Source organism: Triticum aestivum, chromosome 2B (assembly GCF_018294505.1).
Source record: "Triticum aestivum cultivar Chinese Spring chromosome 2B, IWGSC CS RefSeq v2.1, whole genome shotgun sequence".
Lineage (NCBI taxonomy): Eukaryota > Viridiplantae > Streptophyta > Magnoliopsida > Poales > Poaceae > Triticum > Triticum aestivum.
Genome location: NC_057798.1, coordinates 263,428,052 through 263,449,278, shown reverse-complemented (window position 1 = coordinate 263,449,278; position 21,227 = coordinate 263,428,052).

Sequence of the window (21,227 nt, the reverse complement as noted above, 5' to 3'; positions counted from 1 at the left end):
ATAAAGCCATGTATGTTGTACTCTAGAAAAGAAAAGAAGGAAGCATGTTGTGGTACTTAAATATACAGTAAAATATTCAAAATTGTGTGTACATAGAGTTACTAGCAAAAGTGCTAAGGGGCTGCAACGGATCCAAAATAGACTAATACATGTTCACAAACTTGAAAAAACACACTTTAGTTTTGCTATATATATCATTCAAACTATGTTAGGTTTCACCCAAAATTTTATTCCTCTAATGGTCCAGAGAGACTTAACTTTTTTTTGGTAAATACGGAGTAGAGTGGTGGGGTCTTTGTAAAAAATGTCAGTCACCAATTGAGTCTTTTATATAAGTTGTGATGATGAACTACTAGGTCTTCTATAGAAGTTGAGAGGATGGCCTAAATGGTTTCAATATCCTTTGTTCATGTGCAATGGTATTTAACAATCGTTCAGGGGAAATATATAGTGTCAGGGGATCTCTCCTGCCCTAGGAGCTCCCAGTTGGACCGTGGATCCAACGGTCCATGGGGCCACGGGGAGAGATCTCATATATAGCATGGAAGCTCGCGTATCACCAGATATTTTCCAAGTTGTTCAGTTGAGGGCTACGAGTGGTGAGTGCATAATGAAACTATGAGCCTTCGGTTGAGAGGACATATTATATGTGTTGTGACAGGGAGGTATATGTTGATCCTAACCCACTGAGTTTCGATCGGTTCTTCCTTTTAAGAGCATCTCCAACCGGACCCTCTGTTAGGGCATGTATCTCTCTAAGTGGTTTTGGTGTTGATGACAATGTGTTTTGCAGACTAACCGTGTGCATTGAGAATTTCAGAGGTTCATATCTATGGCACAAGACGGTTTGTTTCCCCTCGGATAAGCAAAGAGTGAAGACAGGTTTGCTAGCGTTTCTTTTCTTTTCATTCGAGTCGTAGGAAATCCGTACTATTAAGAAAGGCTCCATGTTGAAAGGTATGGGTGGAATCAACACGTACACAACCTAAATGCTCCCACGTTCCCTTCCCTGACGTTGGAGCAGTTCATTTGTTGTGTTTTGGTCCTACTGGCAGTTACCAAGTGGTAGTACCGCTGGTACCCGCAGTAGCATCGCTTATGTGGTACTTCCGCTCGTTGTACCACGGCTACTACTGTTTGGTTCGTTGTATCCAGTATTTCGCGGTAGTACCGCTGGCGCTAACGGTAGTACCGCTTTGCGGTACTTCCGCTCTTGTCCCACGCTTACTATCGTTGGATTCTCTGTTAGCCCGTTGATAATTCGCGGTAGTACCGCTTATTTTAGCCGGTAGTACCGCTCCAACAGAATTACCGTGCTAGTGCCGCTATGGTACCTGATGGGTCTCTTTGAACCTACCGTGTTTAGCAGTGGTACCGCTTATGCACGACCAGAGCATAACGGTTTGATTTTTACCCCCTCCCACTATAAAAGGGGAGTTTTCTTCCCCAAGCGGACTACCCCTCGTTTCCCCATTTGCTCCATTGTTGCACAAGCTCAAACTTGCCCGATCTCCCTCCCTAGCCATCAAAACTTATTGATTCTCTAGGGTTTGGAGGAGAAGGCCCCGACCTACACTTTCATCGAGAGAAATTTGATTGCCCTACTATCCATTGTGGATCTTGTTACTCTTGGGTGTTTGGGCACCCCAGACAGAAGAAGCCACCTTGGAGCCACATTCCATTGTGGTGAAGCTTCGTGGTGGTGCTGGGAGCCTCCAATTAAGCTATGGAGAGAGCCCAACCTTGTTGTAATGGTTCGGTCACCGCCTTCAAGGGCACCTTTAGTGGAATCACGACATCTTGCATTGTGCGAGAGCGTGAGGAGAATAAGGTGGTCCTAGTTGTCGACGTTCTGGGAACCAGGGTACTCAGACTTGCCTGCCTGCGGCCCACGGCGTGGCTCCCCCGATGGCCTGGTACGGCCTATCTACAAGGCCTTGAAGACAAGACCCTCGCGAGGCGGACGACACCAAGACCTCCAGAGGGAGCGGCCTCCCGAGGTTGCCTCTCGAGGAGCGGATATTCCTATGCAAGTGCCCAACCTCATGAGGCTATGATGACGCAAGCCATAGCGACCAAGGCTAGGCGGGCGCCAGCGGGCGTAGAGGAGGTAGTTTCCCCTTTGGTGCTAAGGAGGCAAGGACAGACGTGGGTTCCCAAGGAACCCCCCAAAGGTTTCCATTCCGGTGCAACGGGACCAAGACCACGAGCTCGGCAGGATGGAGGTCACCGCCGATCCCACAGTTGCGTCACGACCAGAAGCTTTGCAGGCAAAGACCACCTTTCGTCAGGATTAGATGTACTACATGTCCCCTTTCAAATTGGCCGTTGTGGGATTCCTTCCCGCCGAAGTTTTGGGAAGAGGACCGAGGCCACTATAAATATAGGTTAGCCAGCACCGTAGTAGAGGTCGACTCATTCTCACCCCCTAAGCCCTCGTGAGGTAGCTCATCCACTGTACTAGTTCATCCTCAAACCTCCTCGTGAGGCCAATCCACCACAAAGTAGGAGTAGGGGTTTACACCGCAAGGTGGCCTGAACCTGGGTAAACTGCCGTGTCCATCTTCTTCCTCACTCACGCGAATCCGGCTTGGCTAGGCTGTGGGGCGACGAGCTCGAAGCTTGAGAGGTTGAGATCTTCGTACACGCCCCAGAGTTCAGACCTTATTGGGTCTACAGAGCCCTGAATCCGACATTTGGCCTGCCAGGTAGGGGCGTGTCGAGATCTTTCGTCAAGTCCCACTTCATCCCGCTCCGCCCCCATGGACGACGCCCGCCGGGTCCGTGCCGAGCGCCGGGCCGCTCGCGTCGCTACGACGGGGCCTGTGGACCGCGACACCCCGCGCCGCTCTGCTTCCCCTGTGGCCAACGCCGCCACTGACCCTGCCGTCCATGAGCAGCAGGACTCTTAGCTGCCACCTTCCGTGTGGTGCGACGTCCGCACCGCCACTCCATCGCCCACTCCAGCCATGACATCGTCCTCCCATGCTCACGGCGGGCCGGCAAACACGCAGGCTGCGTTGCTGATGGCGCGCGAGCTACTGTGCTACCATCCCGCCGCTGACTGGCTTGGCCGCATCGCCGAGCTTGTCAGCACCGCGACCGAAGCCCCTGCGCCGTCTCGCTCGCTCCGTCCCCCGCCATCCCAGGTGGGCGACGTGGCCCACGGTGCTCCTCCTCCTCCTCCATTGCGCGGTGCCGACCCTGAGCCCGGGCGTGATGTGCAGCCACGCGACCCGCCGCGCGATGAAGCAAGCTGCCGGGTGGTGCAGCGTCCCCAAGGTGATGCACGCGTGCTCCCTACGCCACCGTGCCAGGACTGCGCCACTGGAGGCGGTGGCGCGTGGGCATCAAGACCGAGCTCCATCCGTGTGGCCCACACCTGTGAGTGCGGCGAGTTGCCGTGCCTTCACCCCAGAGCTGCGCGCGTCGTCTTGCCCAACAAGTTCAAGCCGGATCTGCCTCCACGCTACGACGACACCCTTGACCCCGCGGAGTTCCTCCAGCTCTACTCGCTGAGCATCGAGGCGGCGAACGGAGACGAGAAGGTCATGGCAAATTGGTTCCCCATGGTTCTCAAGGACGGTGCTCGCTCCTGGCTCCTGCACCTCCCAGAGGGGTCGATCTCCTCCTGGGACGAGCTTCGCGAGCGTTTCATCACCAACTTTCAGGGCACCCGCGACCCCGCTCCTGCAGTGGGTGACCTGCGGCCCATGAAGCAGCAGCCAAGCGAGACCTTGCACAAGTATATACAACGCTTCACCAATGTTCGCCTCAAGATCCCGAAGGCATCGGACGAGGCCATCATATCAGCGTTCAATGATGGCGTCTGGTATGTCAAGATGAAGGAGGAGCTCGCCATCCATGAGGACCCGTGCTCAGCCCTGGAGATGTTCAACCCGGCGAACAAGTGTGCAAGGGCCGAGGAGGGCCACCTCTCTCTCCTGGATCTTCCTGAGGCCGACCCTGAGGATAAGAAGGCCAAGGCTAAGGAGGCGAAGTGCAAGGGTCCTGCCGTGCTTGCGGCTGAACCTAAGATGAAGCGTGGCCATGACCACGACAAACCACCCAGGGGCAACTGTCCGTTCTGCATCTTCCGCAACGTGCATAACCACAACACCAACGACTGCCAAGAGCTCAGGGCCCTCCGTGATGGGCGCCTCGGTCGCTGCCCCAAGCAAGGTGACTGTGGCTACGACCATGGAGGAGGCCGTGGCGGAGGCCGCTGGGACAACCGCGACCCTCGCCAGGATTGGCGTGATCAGCCTCGTGAGGACCGCTGGCGTGATGAGGCTCATGACGGGCCCTGGCGTGAGCAGCCTCGCGAGGCCCGTCCTCAGGGCAACGCCGACCTCCCTCTGCTGCCGCTGCCGCCAAGGAGAAACAACGACAATCGGCAGGACGATGGGGCTGGGGGCTTCCAGGAACCTCGTGCTATCGCCTGCATCCTGGGGGGTGCGCAAGCCCCTGCCTCACATCGCATCTTCAAGCAGTTCGCTCGTGAGGTGAACACGACCCTCCCGAGGATCAAGGCCGCGCGTCCCCTCAAGTGGTCACAATATGCTATCACCTTCGACTCCAAGGACCACCTCAAGTGCTCAGCCGCCGGAGGAGCGCTTCCCATGCTCTGCATGCCCACCATCAACAACGTCCTCGTCACCAAGACTCTCATCGACGGTGGCGCGGGGCTCAACGTCCTCTCCGTCGAGACGTTCGAGACACTCCAAGTGCCTTACAATCATCTTCTGCCACCAAGCCCTTGGTGGAATCCAACCGTACCCCTGGGGTTGATATGTCTCCCAGCCACCTTCGGCAACCGCAACAACTGCCACACCGAGCTCATCGACTTCGAGGTCGCTCACATCGGCCTCCCGTACAACGCCATCCTCGGGTATCCGGCCCTCGCCAAGTTCATGACAGTGACTCACCACGGCTACAATGTCCTCAAGATGCTAGGGAGTGGCGGCATCATCACAGTCGCCTGCGATGAGAAAGATGCAGTGTGCTCCCTCGAGCGCACCTACCAAGCCGCGGCAGCTGACAACCCAGACGACGAGGGCGCCGTCCTGCCTCCTAAGACCACCCCAAGAAGATGAAGCAGCTCCTCCTCAAGAGTCTTCAAGAGGCCGGGGCGCCTGTCGACGGTGCCACAGGCCCCGCACCTGCTGCTGGGGCGCCCCTTCCTCCTGCATAGGAAGGCGCACCCGACGCTTTGTAGGACCTTGAAGTATGTCTAGAGGGGGGGGGGTGATTAGACTACTTGACCAATAAAAACTTAACCTTTTCCCAATTTTAGAGTTTGGTAGATTTTAGCTACTTTAGGACAAGTCAAGCAATCATCACACAATTCAAGCAAACATGCAAAGAGTATATAGGCAACGGAAATTAAAGCATGCAACTTGCAAGAAAGTAAAGGGAAGGGTTTGGAGGATTCAAACGCAATTGGAGACACGGATGTTTTTGGCGTGGTTCCGATAGGTGGTGCTATCGTACATCCACGTTGATGGAGACTTCAACCCACGAAGGGTAATGGCTGCGCGAGTCCACGGAGGGCTCCACCCACGAAGGGTCCACGAAGAAGCAACCTTGTCTATCCCACCATGGCCGTCGCCCACGAAGGACTTGCCTCACTAGCGGTAGATCTTCACGAAGTAGGCAATCTCCTTGCCCTTACAAACTCCTTGGTTCAACTCCACAATCTTGTCGGAGGCTCCCAAGTGACACCTAGCCAATCTAGGAGACACCACTCTCCAAGAAGTAACAAATGGTGCGTTGATGATGAACTCCTTGCTCTTGTGCTTCAAATGATAGTCTCCCAACACTCAACTCTCTCTCAATGGGTTTGGATCTGGTGGAAAGAAGATTTGAGTGGAAAGCAACTTGGGAAGGCTAGAGATCAAGATTCATATGGTAGGAATGGAATATCTTGGTCTCAACACATGAGTAGGTGGTTCTCTCTCAGAAATGGTAAGTTGAAAGTGTAGGTTCGTTCTGATGGCTCTCTTCTCGAATGAAGAGGAGGTGGAGGGGTATTTATAGCCTCCACACAAAATCTAACCGTTACACACAATTTACCAAACTCGGTGGGACCGAATTGTTAAACTCAGTCGGACCGATTTAGTAAACCTAGTGACCGTTAGTGATTTTCGGTGGGACCGACATGCATCTCGGTGAGATCGATTTGGTTAGGGTTAGGGCATAACGTAATCTCGTAAGACCGATTACACAAACTTGGTGAGACCGATTTGGTAATAAGCTTTCCAGAGAGTTGGTCAGGTAAACTCGGTGGGACCGATTTGCTCTTTTCGGTGAGAAACGAATGTTACAAAAAGGAAACAGAGAGTTTACATTGCAATCTCGGTGGGACCGATCGCTCACTTCGGTTAGACCGAAACGTTACGAAGAGAAACAGAGAGATTGCAACCCCATCTCGGTGAGACCGAGATCCCTACCGGTAAGACCGATTTGCTTAGGGTTTGTGGCAGTGGCTATGACTTTTGGAATCGGTGGCGCCGGATAGGAAGTTTCGGTGTGACCGATTTTGGCTTTGGGTTTAGGTCATATGTGGATGTGGGAAAGTAGTTGAGGGTTTTGGAGCATATCACTAAGCACATTGAAGCAAGAGGCTCATTAAGCAACACCTCATCCCTCCTTGATAGTATTGGCTTTTCCTATAGACTCAATGTGATCTTGGATCACTAAAATGTAAAATGAAGAGTCTTGAGCTTTTGAGCTTGAGCCAATCCTTTGTCCTTAGTATTTTGAGGAGTCCACTTTCATCATCCATGCCATGCCATTCATTGAGCTTTCCTAAAATAATAGTCTTGGAATAGTATTAGCTCAATGAGCTATATGTTGTTATTAATTACCAAAACCACCTAGGGATAGTTGCACTTTCAATCTCCCCCTTTTTGGTAATTGATGACAACATATAGATCAAAGCTTCGACAAATGATAATAAGATTGAATAACATCGTTGCTTTGAGAAGTATGTGATAAGCAAGAGCTCCCCCTAAATTTGTGCATGGGTTAAGATTTGCTTTGGACTGCAAATGCACAATGAATTAGGCTCATGGGTTACTCTTCCATGTCACATACATCTTGGTGGAGCGCTCAAAATAATAAATAATGGATACATGCACTCATCACCAAGCATAGTGAATGATCACATAGGATAGATAGGATAATATTAAGCATGCATAAGTGTAGCTTATGATCAAACACATGATCATCAATGTCTCACAGCATAGTATCTCAACCAAAAGCAAACAAAGTTTGAAAAACCACCAAATAAAGCAAGAGAGAATAAAAGCAACACTCTCTCTCGAAGCCTATGATCTATGCATTTTTCTCCCCCTTTGGCAACAAGTTACCAAAAAGTTCATAGAAAATGCATAGTGCTAGATCGTCTCTCAGGCTTGATCTTTTGGTGGTGGTGTAGATATGGTTCCTTGGACGAAGGCTTCAGTTGAAGTAGAGGGTGCTGGAGGAGTTGGTGCTGGAGCTGGTTGCACTGGAACTGTTGGGGCAGTAGCTGGTGCTGAAGTTGTAGCTCTAGTGTCTGTCACTGGCACTGCAACTGATCTTTGGGCTCTGGGCACTCTGGCAAACACATTTGTGGTTGTCTTGCCCTTCCTCTCCTGCATGTCATCCTGCAGCTGCTCCACAACTGACTGAATCTCAGTTACCTTGACATCTAGATCATAGAACTTTTGTTCCATGATTCTCTCCAGGCTCTCCTGGTTTTGAGTTAGGGTGGCCAACCCTTTCTTAATCCTCAGAGTTGATGCTATCAAGTAACCAAGCTGCTCTTGTTTGGTTTTCAAGAAATATTCAGATGCCTCCTCTTGAGTTGGCATCTTGGCAGCCTTCTCCTTCTTTGCCTTCTCGTTCTTCTCCTGAGCTTGGACTGATTGTGGATCATCTTCATTCATGACAACCTCATTGTCCTCAAAGTCTGGATAAATTGGAAAATGTTCCTTATCCAACTGATATTTCCCTATGCCCATCTTGGAGTTGATCAATTCTTGAATTTGAGGTGCATATCCACAGCTCCTCTTCTGATCTGCTGCAGTCCTTTTGATTGTTTCAATGATGAGGCTCATGACTTTGAACTTCTGGGGCACATCAAACACATGCAGCATGTTGATGGCATGCCCTCTCATCATGTTATGGTCACCTGACTTGGGCAACAAAGTATGCCTCAGAATCCAATTGATGGTTGCCAATCCTAACAGCAGAAAGTGGACTGATCCAAACTTGTGAGTCTCTACAGCCTTGTCAGGAATTTCCTTGTACATGTGAGCCATTGAGTTGTGACCCAACTTCTTCTTTGCATATATGTCCAAGTCATCTTCTTCTTCTTTGGGGGCATTGATCAAACTTGCCCATTCTTCAACAGTGGATTGGTACCTTGTACCTTCAGACATCCACACAATTCTACCATCTGGATAAAAGTGTGCTGTGGAGTAGAACTGCATGATAAGCTCATCATTCCAGTTGGCAAACTTCTGTCCAACAAAATCAGCTACTCCACAAGCAATAAAGCTCTCCTCCACTCCAGGGTAGTGCTGCTCATTCTCCCTGATGAATTTCCAGTCAACCCACCTCATATCACAGACAATGGGCTTCTTGTCCAACAGAATGGTCTCATAAAAGTCCTGCTGTTCCTTTGTGTGGAACCTGTAGTCAACATCAGTTCTTCTTCTTGAAGCATATGGATCTTCCATCCTCCATAGCCTCAGCCCTGAATCCTTCCTGATTCTCATGTCCTCAGCCACAGGATGGGCATCATTGTGGTCTGGTATCTTGGGCTTGAGCTTTCTGAGGACCTGACCTTCTTCATCTTCATCTTCTGCAACATTTGGCACTGGGGCCTTGTTCTTTTCAGCAGCTGGAATACTCCTAGTATTCCTTTTTGGAGCTTGCTTGGCCTTGGAGGCAGCTTTGGGTGCATCTTTGGGCTTGGATGTTGTAGCCCCTGATCTGATTGCATCTCCCATAAGCTTAGCTGCCTTAGGAGCTGGTGCAGCATCCTCTTCCTCTTCATCAGAATCCCTTCTCATTGAGGGCTTTCCAAGGACCTTGGTAGTTGTGGTTCTAGCTCTCTTCTTTTTCTTGTCCTGATCACCATCATCCTCTGATTCAATTGTGAACTTCATGGTTGCACCAGTGGGGACTTTCTGAGGTTTTGATGGTGGCTCTTTCCTTGCAGGTACCTGTTTGGGTTGAGCTTGAGCTGGCACTTGGGTGGACTTCCTGGCGTTTGGCATTGGAGTTCTCTTGGCAGGAACTTTCTTCTTCAGGCCTGGCTTTGTGCTTTGTGCAGAGCCATACTCTTTCTTGAGCACCACTTTCTTGGAAGTGGCCTCATCCTCCTCAGCTTTGTAATCCTCATCTTCTGAGTCTGAGGTTCTCTTCCTCCTTTGCCTAGTAGCAGCCTTAGGCAAGTTGCTAGGAGTACTTCTGCTCCCATCATCTGAAGTTAAGGGACTAGTGCCCTCACTCAAGTCCATGTGCTCTTCAGACCTGTTCTGGCTGTCACTCTGATCAGACATACTGCAAAAGCTGACTGCTGACCCTGTGAAGAGTTATAGATGAGATAGAATAGATGAGCATCACAAAATGCAGAGATTTTTGCAAAAGAATGATTCAAAAGTTCAGTTTTAGTTTTCCACAGAAAGCATTTCGGATCAACCGATTTTCAAACTCGGTGGTACCGAAGCAGTTTTGGTACCTAAACTGATGATCTCGGTTAGACCGAGTTTCAGTTCGGTGGCACCGAGACTGCTAGGGTTTCACAGAATCTTCAAATCGGTCGCACCGATTAGTAATTCTCGGTCAGACCGAGAGTCACTAGTGCAATGGCATACGCCAAATCGGCGAGACCGAGTTTTTCAACTCGATGGGTCCGAGATGGTTTCGGCGGAAACCTAACCCTAAAAACTTGAATCACATCTAATCTACAGACTATTTTGGTTGGATAGAAGAATCTCAATTGTGGCAAAAATCAATATGAAAACAATGTGCTAGGAATCAGACGTGGATAGCACAAAGATCAAGTCCATACCCTAACTTGGCGGTGGACTTGCTACGGCGGCAATGGCGGGGACGATTTCCGTTGACGGCGGCGAAGACCAGCGACAGGAGGCTGCTGGCGGCGAGGAGACGATCCGGAGACCACGATGGCAGAGCGAGCTATTGCGCGGGCGAAGGGTTTTAGAGAAATTTCCAAACTTTTGCCCGTGGCTATATATAGCCCGACCCTGTCGGTGTGACCGAGTGGAACAACTCGGTGGCACCGAGATGCATAACTGTGTTCAGTTATAGCAAATTGGTGAGACCGAAAAGTTCAAATCAGTTGCACCAAGATTGAAAACTCAGATCAACTTGGTGATCTCGGTAGGACCAAAAGGGAAGAGTCAGTCAGACTGAGAATCACAAAGAGGTTTTGGAAGTTTAAGTCTATGACGAATCGGGGACTCCGAGTGCTCCTCACACAGAGTGGTTCGAATCTGACTTGATCAAATTTTGTGATGTAGCATGAATAGAGTTCGAGATGAGAAAAGCATAGATAGCTAAATAAGGTTCTTAGGCATTCTTGTCCATCCACTTGGCACAAAGAAAATAACCCAAACAATCAAAACAACAAGTGAATGTCCTTGCATGAGTAAAATATGCACCAACATGCTCACACAATAAGATAACAAATGAAATATGTGGCAAAGCATGCACAACCAATTTTAGCATCTATCAGACAATTGGCGATGACTAGGTCATCTATATATGAGTATATTGACTTAGGAGTCAAATGAGAACATTTGATCATAGGTCATACTCATCGTTTAAGCTCAAGTGGGGTTTCCACTTTTACATAATGCATTAATGTGTTCACACCATTAGAGTTGCTTTGACTCAATTCTTAGAGTTAAGCTCCCCCTAGATGTGAGATCCCCCCTTAGAGGGATGAACTAACCTTGGGTTTTGTCGATGATGACTTCATGTAGGTGTTGAAGATGTAGATGCTCAATGTTGATGTAGATCATTTGGAGCAATCCTTTGTAGTGTGTTGCACTTTCAACTTACCTACATGGGTTAGTCCCACAAGGAACAAACAAGAATATCCATAGACATAGAGTGATGCACACACACAGGATGATGTCCATGAATTCATTAGGTTACCTTGTCCCTTGTCTTACCAACATGAGGGTTTGTGACTCCTTGAACTAGTGTAAGATGTGGAAGTTGATTGCACTTGTTCTTGACAAGATGATATGAGTGAAGAATGTTGGCGGAGTCACCCTCAAGAACTCTCTAGTTCTTCTTCTTCAGGATCCACATCATCTTGATGGGAATCCTTGGAGTTGTAGTTGTACTTGATGAAGTAGAACTTGACGTAGTCTTGGGGACCCACTTGAACGAGGCTTTGGGTGCTTCTTCAAATGCATCAATCTCTTCTTGAAGCTTGTCCTTGCCTTTGTTCTTGTGGTCTTGTGGTGGAAGATCATCTTGAGCTTGTGTTCCCTTGAAGGAAGTAGGATCATACTTCTCTTGTTGAGGAACAAACTTCGTCTTGGGGTATTGATCTTCTTCCCACTCAACTCCATTGGCATTGAACTTTCGTTCAAAACCAACACCTTGATTCTTCCGGTGCCGTCCTTGCTTGCGTACAATTTCCTCGAATTGCTTACTCCCGGCAAGGCTCTTGTAAACACCTTTCTCTATAATTTCCTTCAATAAGCTATTTTCTTGCTCAAGTGTAACTTGGCTAAGAGAATCATTAGTGGAATCAAGAGAACTACTAGAAGCAACAATATTGGATTTGACATTATTATTGTTACTACTAGAGGAAGTATCTTTCTTGTACTTGTTACTAGACTTGACTTGAGGCATATAAGTAGATAAGAGTAAACGTTTGGCAATGTAAGAAGAACTTTTCTTGCGAAGATCATCATTGATTGCCTTTAAGAACTCATGCTCTTGCTCAAGATTGAGCTTTTCAAAGCGTAACTTCTCATGAGCTCTTAAAAGTTCTCGATGATCTTCGTAGATAGTTTCATGAGCTAACTTAAGAGAGTTTAATTCTTTAGTTAGAAGCTCAACCTTCTCCTTATCATTGTCATTCGTTTTAGCATGATTAGCATGATTAATTGACGTTTCATCATAGTATTCATCACTAGAGTTGTCAACAAGTAAATCATCATCCACAAGCAAGTCATCTTCATCACTATTGAAATCAACATACTCGGGATGTGTTACCTTTGGACCTTTGGCCATGAAGCATCTTCCAACACCTTCATTTGGTGAATCAAATATGTCGTAGGAGTTGGTTGACACAAGTGCTAGACCGGCAACACCTTCATCTTGAGTATATTCGGAGTCAGAGTGATAGCTTCTCTCGGAGTGATTGTCAGAGTCGGAGCCGGATACCCATTCACCAACATGAGCTTGATGTCTTAGTTTTGTGTAGCTCTTTGATGACTTGTCCTTCCTTTCCGAATCCTTGCTTCTCCATGAGGGTCTTCATTCATAACGATCATCTCTACTCCTCCTCTCTCTTGGTGGCGATTCTTCTCTTTTGCTCCTTCTTCTTGGAGAATCTTCTCTTCTTTTGTAGGGTGCCGTACACTCATTTGAGTAGTGTCCGGGTCTCCCACAATTGTAGCAATTGCGCTCACAGCTAGAAGATCTCTTGTCATTGTAAGACCTTGATTTGGAGCTTCTTTCTTTGCTTCCACTCTTGTAGAATTTGTTGAAGTTCTTCACCATTAAGCTCAATTCTTCATTGAAGGTTGGTTTCTCACTTGATGATGTGGGGGCTTCACTTGAGGCTTTGTAGGCACCACTTGACTTGTTGTGAAGTTCCTCCTTATCCTTGAGAGACATCTCATGAGCAACAATCCTTCCAATGACTTCCGTTGGCTTGAGATCTTTGTAGTTTGGCATCATTTGAATCAATGTGCACACGGTATCATACTTTCCATCCAATGCTCTTAAGATCTTCTTGATGATGAATTTGTTGGTCATCTCTTCACTCCCTAAGCCGGCAATCTCATTTGTGATAAGAGCAAGCCTAGAGTACATTTCAGCGACACCTTCACCATCCTTCATTTTGAACTTGTCAAGCTGACTTTGGAGCACATCCAACTTGGATTCCTTGACGGACTCAGTACCTTCATGCATATCAATCAAAGTATCCCAAATTTCCTTTGCATTCTCAAGACGGTTGATTTTGTTGAATTCTTCGGGGCACAATCCGTTGAAGATGATATCACAAGCTTGAGCGTTGTATTGCAGCATCTTCAATTCTTCCGCATTAGCTTCACGGTTCGGTTCTCTCCCATCGAAAAATTCACCTTGCAAGCCAATACAAATAATTGCCCAAACAGCGGGGTTATGTCCAAGAATATGCATTTTCATCTTATTCTTCCAACTAGCAAAATTAGTACCATCGAAGTAAGGACCTCTACGGTGATAATTTCCCTCGCTAGACGCCATACTCTCCTAGGTTGTGAAACCAAGGCTATGACCACCAAAAGCTATGGAAATCAAAGCAAATGGAGACCAGAGCTCTGATACCACTTGTAGGACCTTGAAGTATGTCTAGAGGGGGGGGGGTGATTAGACTACTTGACCAATGAAAACTTAACCTTTTCCCAATTTTAGAGTTTGGCAGATTTTAGCTACTTTAGGACAAATCAAGCAATCATCACACAATTCAAGCAAGCATGCAAAGAGTATATAGGCAGCGGAAATTAAAGCATGCAACTTGCAAGAAAGTAAAGGGAAGGGTTTGGAGGATTCAAACGCAATTGGAGACACAGATGTTTTTGGCGTGGTTCCGATAGGTGGTGCTATCGTACATCCACGTTGATGGAGACTTCAACCCACGAAGGGTAACGGCTGCGCGAGTCCACGGAGGGCTCCACCCACGAAGGGTCCACGAAGAAGCAACCTTGTCTATCCCACCATGGCCGTCGCTCACGAAGGACTTGCCTCACTAGCGTAGATCTTCACGAAGTAGGCGATCTCCTTGCCCTTACAAACTCCTTGGTTCAACTCCACAATCTTGTCGGAGGCTCCCAAGTGACACCTAGCCAATCTAGGAGACACCACTCTCCAAGAAGTAACAAATGGTGCGTTGATGATGAACTCCTTGCTCTTGTGCTTCAAATAATAGTCTCCCCAACACTCAACTCTCTCTCAATGGGTTTGGATCTGGTGGAAAGAAGATTTGAGTGGAAAGCAACTTGGGAAGGCTAGAGATCAAGATTCATATGGTAGGAATGGAATATCTTGGTCTCAACACATGAGTAGGTGGTTCTCTCTCAGAAATGGTAAGTTGGAAGTGTAGGTTCGTTCTGATGGCTCTCTTCTCGAATGAAGAGGAGGTGGAGGGGTATTTATAGCCTCCACACAAAATCTAACCGTTACACATAATTTACCAAACTTGGTGGGACCGAATTGTTAAACTCGGTCGGACCGATTTAGTAAACCTAGTGACCGTTAGTAATTTTCGGTGGGACCGACATGCATCTCGATGAGACCGATTCGGTTAGGATTAGGGCATAATGTAATCTCGGTAAGACCGATTACACAAACTCGGTGAGACCTATTTGGTAATAAGCTTTCCAGAGAGTTGGTCAGGTAAACTCGGTGGGACCGATTTGCTCTTTTCGGTGAGACCGAAATGTTACAAAAAGGAAACAGAGAGTTTACATTGCAATCTCGGTAGGACCGATCGCTCACTTCAGTTAGACCGAAACGTTACGAAGAGAAACAGAGAGATTGCAACCCCATCTCGGTGAGACCGAGATCCCTATCGGTAAGACCGATTTGCTTTGGGTTTGTGGCAGCGGCTATGACTTTTGGAATCGGTGGCGCCGGATAGGAAGTTTTGGTGTGACCGATTTTGGCTTTTGGTTTAGGTCATATGTGGATGTGGGAAAGTAGTTGAGGGTTTTGGAGCATATCACTAAGCACACTGAAGCAAGAGGCTCATTAAGCAACACCTCATCCCTCCTTGATAGTATTGGCTTTTCCTATAGACTCAATGTGATCTTGAATCACTAAAATGTAAAATGAAGAGTCTTGAGCTTTTGAGCTTGAGCCAATCCTTTGTCCTTAGTATTTTGAGGGGTCCACTTTCATCATCCATGCCATGCCATTCATTGAGCTTTCTTGAAATAATAGTCTTGGAATAGTATTAGCTCAATGAGCTATATGTTGTTATTAATTACCAAAACCACCTAGGGATAGTTGCACTTTCACGCTTCCCTCAAGATGGGCTTGGGGGCTTCCGTCTAGAGAGCCTCTGACCCGACCAGTGCGACGAGGGAGGCGCTCGGGCACCACTTGGAGGCACGCTTAGATGCGCGCCCTCGCAAGCAAGGCGCACAGCACGAGGCGCCAGGTGCGCGAGAGTTCATCATCAAGGCAATCGAGGAGCTTCATGAGGCAAGGCCATGCGCGGCTAGCGTCGCCCTCCATGGCCTCCCAGTGTAGCCGTGACCCCCGATGTGGGCAGCGGGTTGCGCCTCTGCGTCGACATCCCGGGCCTCAACAGGGCCGCTTCACAGGATCTCTTCTGGCCGTCCTGCATCGACTGGAGTGGGGGCTACCCTTGCAACTATGTTTGCATGCCGTTTGGCCTGTTGAATGTGGGTGCCTCGTACTAGCACTTCGCGCATCGTGCTTTGGCGTCTCACAAGGCCAGGCGCCAGGTGATCCTGTCGGAGGAGGTTCTGGACCCTCACGAGCCCGACGGGCCTCGTTAGCTCATCAGGCCTCTGGAGTCGCCCAGCTCATGAGGAGCAGCTTCCGCAACATTTCTTCAGCTACCCCAACGCTTCTACAACGATGGTGCCAGGTGACTTTTTGGTTTGTTCAATTGAGGGCACCCCTCGGGCCGCATTATCCTCAGGCTGCAAGGGCCTGCCTCCGCAGCTGTACCATTTTACGCATGTATCGGAACTGGCTCTGCCTTTATGAATTCCCTAAATATTCCAACTTGCACGTCTGGTGCTTCATCACCATGATGTCACTGCACCCTCGCAAACCCGCCCACGACCGCCTCATGATTAAGGACTGGCACGATGTCTATGCTCGGGTCCGTCCCTGCAGCGTTGTCAAATCCAAGTGATCAAGTTCTGTCCCGCGGGCCAGCTCCCGTGCGCGTCACCTCCCGGGGTTCTTCGTGCCTCGTTCTCGCATGAGCTAATTGCGTGTGGACGAGTAAGGGCGCGCGACCTGGTTCGTACAACCATAGTTCAGCGCTTCGCTGTTGCGGGAGCCGCACGCCGGGTGTTTTTCTGTGGGATCGTTGCACGAGAAGACTTGGCACGGGGTCTGTGCTCAGGTCCATCCCTGCAGCGTCGATAAAACCAATGGATGAGCTCTGTCTGGCGGGCCGGTCCCGTTCACGTCACCTCCTGGGGTCATTGGTGTCCGGCCTTCTCATGTGATAACCTCCGGAGGGGCATTCGCCGCAGACCCCCTGCCCCACAGGTTCCTAAAGCGCGCGTTGCGCCAAAAATCCAGGCACAACCCGCCTTGAGGTAGGGCCTCCTGAGTCCCGCGATGGCTCACGAGTGCCCAGATACACCTCCTTCAGTTCTGTCGTGCTAGCCATGCATATGAACGGGGTTGTACACGTCCCGGAGTCTCCCCCCGAGGGAACTCCCACCCACGCACTAGTGGAAGCCCCTTACTCTGTGCTGGCGGACGACACAGTCGAGGAGCGGCTATGGCCACGCCGAATTGGAAGCACCATGCTCCGCGCTAGTGGATAAACAACTGAGGGCGCCCTAGTGGCCGCACCAACCTCAGGATAGCCTGTCGGCCTTTCGCACGGTCCTATCGCGTAGCTTTCCCCACGGGAGACACGCGTGAGGGGGCTGGACACAGGGGCTGTGCTCAGGCCAGGCCTGACACGTCCCACCTCACGAGGTCCCCGGTACCTGGTCTTCTCGCGTCCTTCCCAGGCAAAAGCTGGCAAGGAAAGGTATGGAGGACTCCAGATTAGCTTAGACGCTGCCCACGTTTCCTTCATGAGGGTCGTTCGTACGTCAAGGGGGACCCCTGAGCATCGCGACTCAGGGGCCTCACTAGTCATGTAGCCCCTTGGTCTCGTCCTGGCGATCTGGACGCCCCAATGGCGGTCGAGGTATGCGCGGGGCTGGGCCCTGCCGACGCAGAATACAAAGGCAAACATGAAGGAAATCAAGCATGGAAAGAAAATCACGGAGTTCTAGCAAATTATTACAAACGCAAGGTGTTCCACAAATTCAAACAGAAGTTTTACGCCTCCACGAGGCACTGTAAATGTTGCAGTATGAAAACTAACAAGCGCCACCACCACCTTGGCCATCGCCGTCGCTCATCCCAGTTGCTGGAAGCCCGTCGTCGACGTCGCTGCCGCCATCATCACCGCCGCCGACCTCTGCCGCCGGAGCCTCGGGGTTGGGGACGTAGAGGAACTTCTTCAGCTACGCCATCCATGTGACCCTTCATGGCTCCCTCGGCAGCAGTGCGGGATTCAGGAGAGATGGAACAGATCACCGTGCTGAAGTCGAAGCCGGAGTCCTGAAGGTAGAGATGGCCGAAGACGCGCGTCGCGACTGCGGTGATGAGCGAGCGGCACTCCTCCTTCGGGATGGAGTCTACTTTGGCGGCAACACCCTTGAGTGCTTCCATGAGCTTAGAGGAGAGCCCCGCAAAGCCATCCTCGGGGGTCACCAGCGGCTCCTCATACACTCCCCTATAGATGGAGCGCAACGCATCACAAGACTTGAGCTCGAGGGAGGGGAAGGCATCGCGTTCCGCGACTGACTCACTACTGTAGGATGCTGCTAATGCGACACTACGATCAGAGACCCTTCAACGAAACTATGTGCGATGCAATAATCACAAACAATGGTGTAAGAAACCCATCAAAAAAGGTGCAAAACGTTTGCGATGACGGATGCATCAAACACGGTTCAGATTTTAGTTGCGTGAGCAATGCATGGCATACGTTCAGTTCAATTAACTATTTGTGATGAGGCGGAACAAAATAAACGGGCAGCTAGATGAAGGTGTGTGCAATATACAACATACGGTTCACTCGGATGAACTGTTTGTGATTAGGCAACACAAAAGAAACGGTCAGCCAGACGGCTCAATATAACATGATGTGTGTGATACGCGGCAAGCAGGTCTGTAATCAGAAATGTGTGCGAAGACCGATAATAACACATACGATTGCTGCTAATAAGACGTGTGTGTTGTGCGATGGGATTGCATACAGAACAACAACATATATATATACACACTTATAAGTACATGGTTGCATAACCAAATTAAACATCCAATTACATAGGTGGCTACACAACCATGGCATTTGCACATACCAAAGTAAACTATTACATGCATAATTACATAGGCGGTTACTACACACATGACATTTCCACACACCAAAGTAAACTATATATTACATGCATGATTAACTAGGATAAACGATCATATGATCATCATCTACTTCTGTGATGCTTGCCGCTACTGCTCTGCTTGTGGCTCGACCCGGCATCGTCAATTTTGGGAAGGAGGCACTTCCTCCGCCTATGCATCTCGTAGCATGTGTACACGCTCTTGGTCACGAACCTGAGGTGAGGTTCATCTAGTTGCCGCATCCAGGCACCGTGCCAGGATACAGACATGTTCTGTTGGCATCCTGCTTCTTCTTTTCGTAGTATGGGTCGATAATGGCCGAGGCCAGTTCAACCAGGGAGTCCTTCATGCTGCCCCATACCCTGTAGTGCTCACGGATTTCAACAAGGTTCTTGCAGGCCAAGCCCGTAACCCTGAGCGATTTTACATCATCGGTGGTTCTAGCGCAGCAAACTTGTAGTCGTCGCTATTGAAAAACCTAGCGAAACAATCGCAAGGCTCTTTGGCCATGCAGTAGTGATAGATGAGGACATGATGGCGCACACACAACTGGGCGATGACAACCTTCTGATCAATGTTGGGACGACCGCCTATGTACTGGAGGTCGATGCCGACCACCTTGTACTTGTCTTGAGCAAGCAACTACTCAACGGTGTTGATGTAGTCGTCCACCACGGCCGGGCCGATGGTGTACACCACCGAGAGATCCGTCTCCCTCGCGTGGGTCTCCACTTTATGCTCGCTGAACTCCATTGGAACGCTGCTAGACATCCCCTCTCTATGTGTCATCATGGGTGTGCTTGTTGTGTTGTCGGGCGCGATCGAAAGGTTGAAGAGACTAAGGTTATTATAATGGCCGCAGGAATTAAAGGGGAAGCCGGACGACCTGGAATATCGGCATGCCTGGATGACAGTTCTAATTTGCAGCGCGTAACTCCATCGTGCCGCATGTAACTGCATCGCATGGCGACGCGCGGTGCAACCGCATGCATACGGGGCCCCCGACATGATCGTGTGTAGGCCCAACCGCTGGAAGAGCGCGCGCCGAGGGATGCAAGCAGAGCGCTCCGCGGTCGCCTCAACCGTCTGCTATTGATGAATTCATGACCGACGGGTCGCCATGTGTGTCGTGGGCAAACTCTTGCTGGTACACAACCATTTGCGATTGATGAATTCATGACCGACGGGTTCCCTAGTGTGGTCCGTGTGCGATGTGATATGCTCTATCTACAGAACATCAACATATATACTTATAAGAACAACATTGCATGGCCAAATTAAGCATACAATTAGATAAGTAACTACACACATACCATTTTCACACACCAAAGTAAGCAATTACATGCATACTAAACTAGAAGAAACGAGCATCTAATCATCTACATCTTGTTGTGACGATGTTTGCCATTGCTCTGCTTCCGACTGGATCCCTGGTCGTGAATGGTTAATAAAATCTAAGTCTATTGCATATTAAGGTCAAAATAGTACTACCAATCTACGAGTCTCATACGATGCCATTTCAACGATTGTACCACAAAAGCCCGAAATATTACAAGGTTCAAATTCCAGAGTTACATGGCTCAAATTCAAAGATTACAAGGTTCAAACTGATATTAGAAATGAAATTCAGCTCATTCAGCTGCAAGCGCCCATGCTTATCAGCTGAACATGGATATAAGAGAGGTTTAAACTAAAAATTAAAATAGTAAGGCCGCTTTCCAAACCTCGTCATTACTGCAAAGGGATCAGCCGCTGACAAGTCATGTATGGGTTTGACACAATGACTTCCAATTACTCTGTCATATGCTCTTCCAATACGAAGTTTAGCTTTTTTTGAAGCCTCTTCCATTCTGCAGTAGCTGCCGGCTCTGATCAACAAACCATTCATCTTTCCCAATTAAATGCATGTTCAACCTCAATACCTTCACACCCTTGCTCTGGCAAGAAAGAACCTGGTGAATGTAATCTTCGGTAAGGTCCCTCGGTAGGAGTTCAAAGTAATTGTTGAGAGATGCAGATCCAGGCATTCGATGTGATTGTCGTTATAAACATTATCCACCTCTGGGCCTATTATTATCTGCAAAAGAAGAGAACATGTTAGTGCCTACATGCAGTTTTGAACACTACTACACGCCTATTTGGTTTGCAGGATTTGTAAAATGCACAAACGTGCCATCTTTGATCTGACATGATTAACATGGGCATTTGATTACAATCTAGAAAATGTAGCCTTCTTCACAAGAGGTTGGAGTGGATGAAAAATTCCCTAAGAAAACTAGTACAGATGAATCCAAAGGAGAAATGCTTATGGATTGTAACCATATGAATCAAGCAACCAATATGGGGTGGGGGGTGTATGTCCTGAAATCCTCCAAAATCCGTTCAGAAATCGTAGTACATTGTCATTGTAAACTTGGGAAAAGGTGCAAAAAAGTGCACTCCCTTATGGTTAACATTTAACAGGAAATGAACATCACCTCAATGTACAACTTCTTCAGGCACGGAAAGCATCTCAGGAAACTGACAACTTGGTCCAGGTTGGGGCCGACTGATTCTAGTGCCAAGACCTTCATTGTGCGCAGAATCTGGGTGAAGCTTTGCTGGATGATAGACGAACATACATCTTCAAAACTTGAAACAATGTTGATATCAAGAAGGAGAGGTAGAAGGCGACTGTTGGACCTGAAAGTAGTAGTATTTGACAGATGAGTAGCCCACCATTGTCAATTTGGCGCAGAAATGACATTGATTCTTATTGGACCTTGTTGATCAACTACAAGTAATCTCTCAAGTGAAGGTGT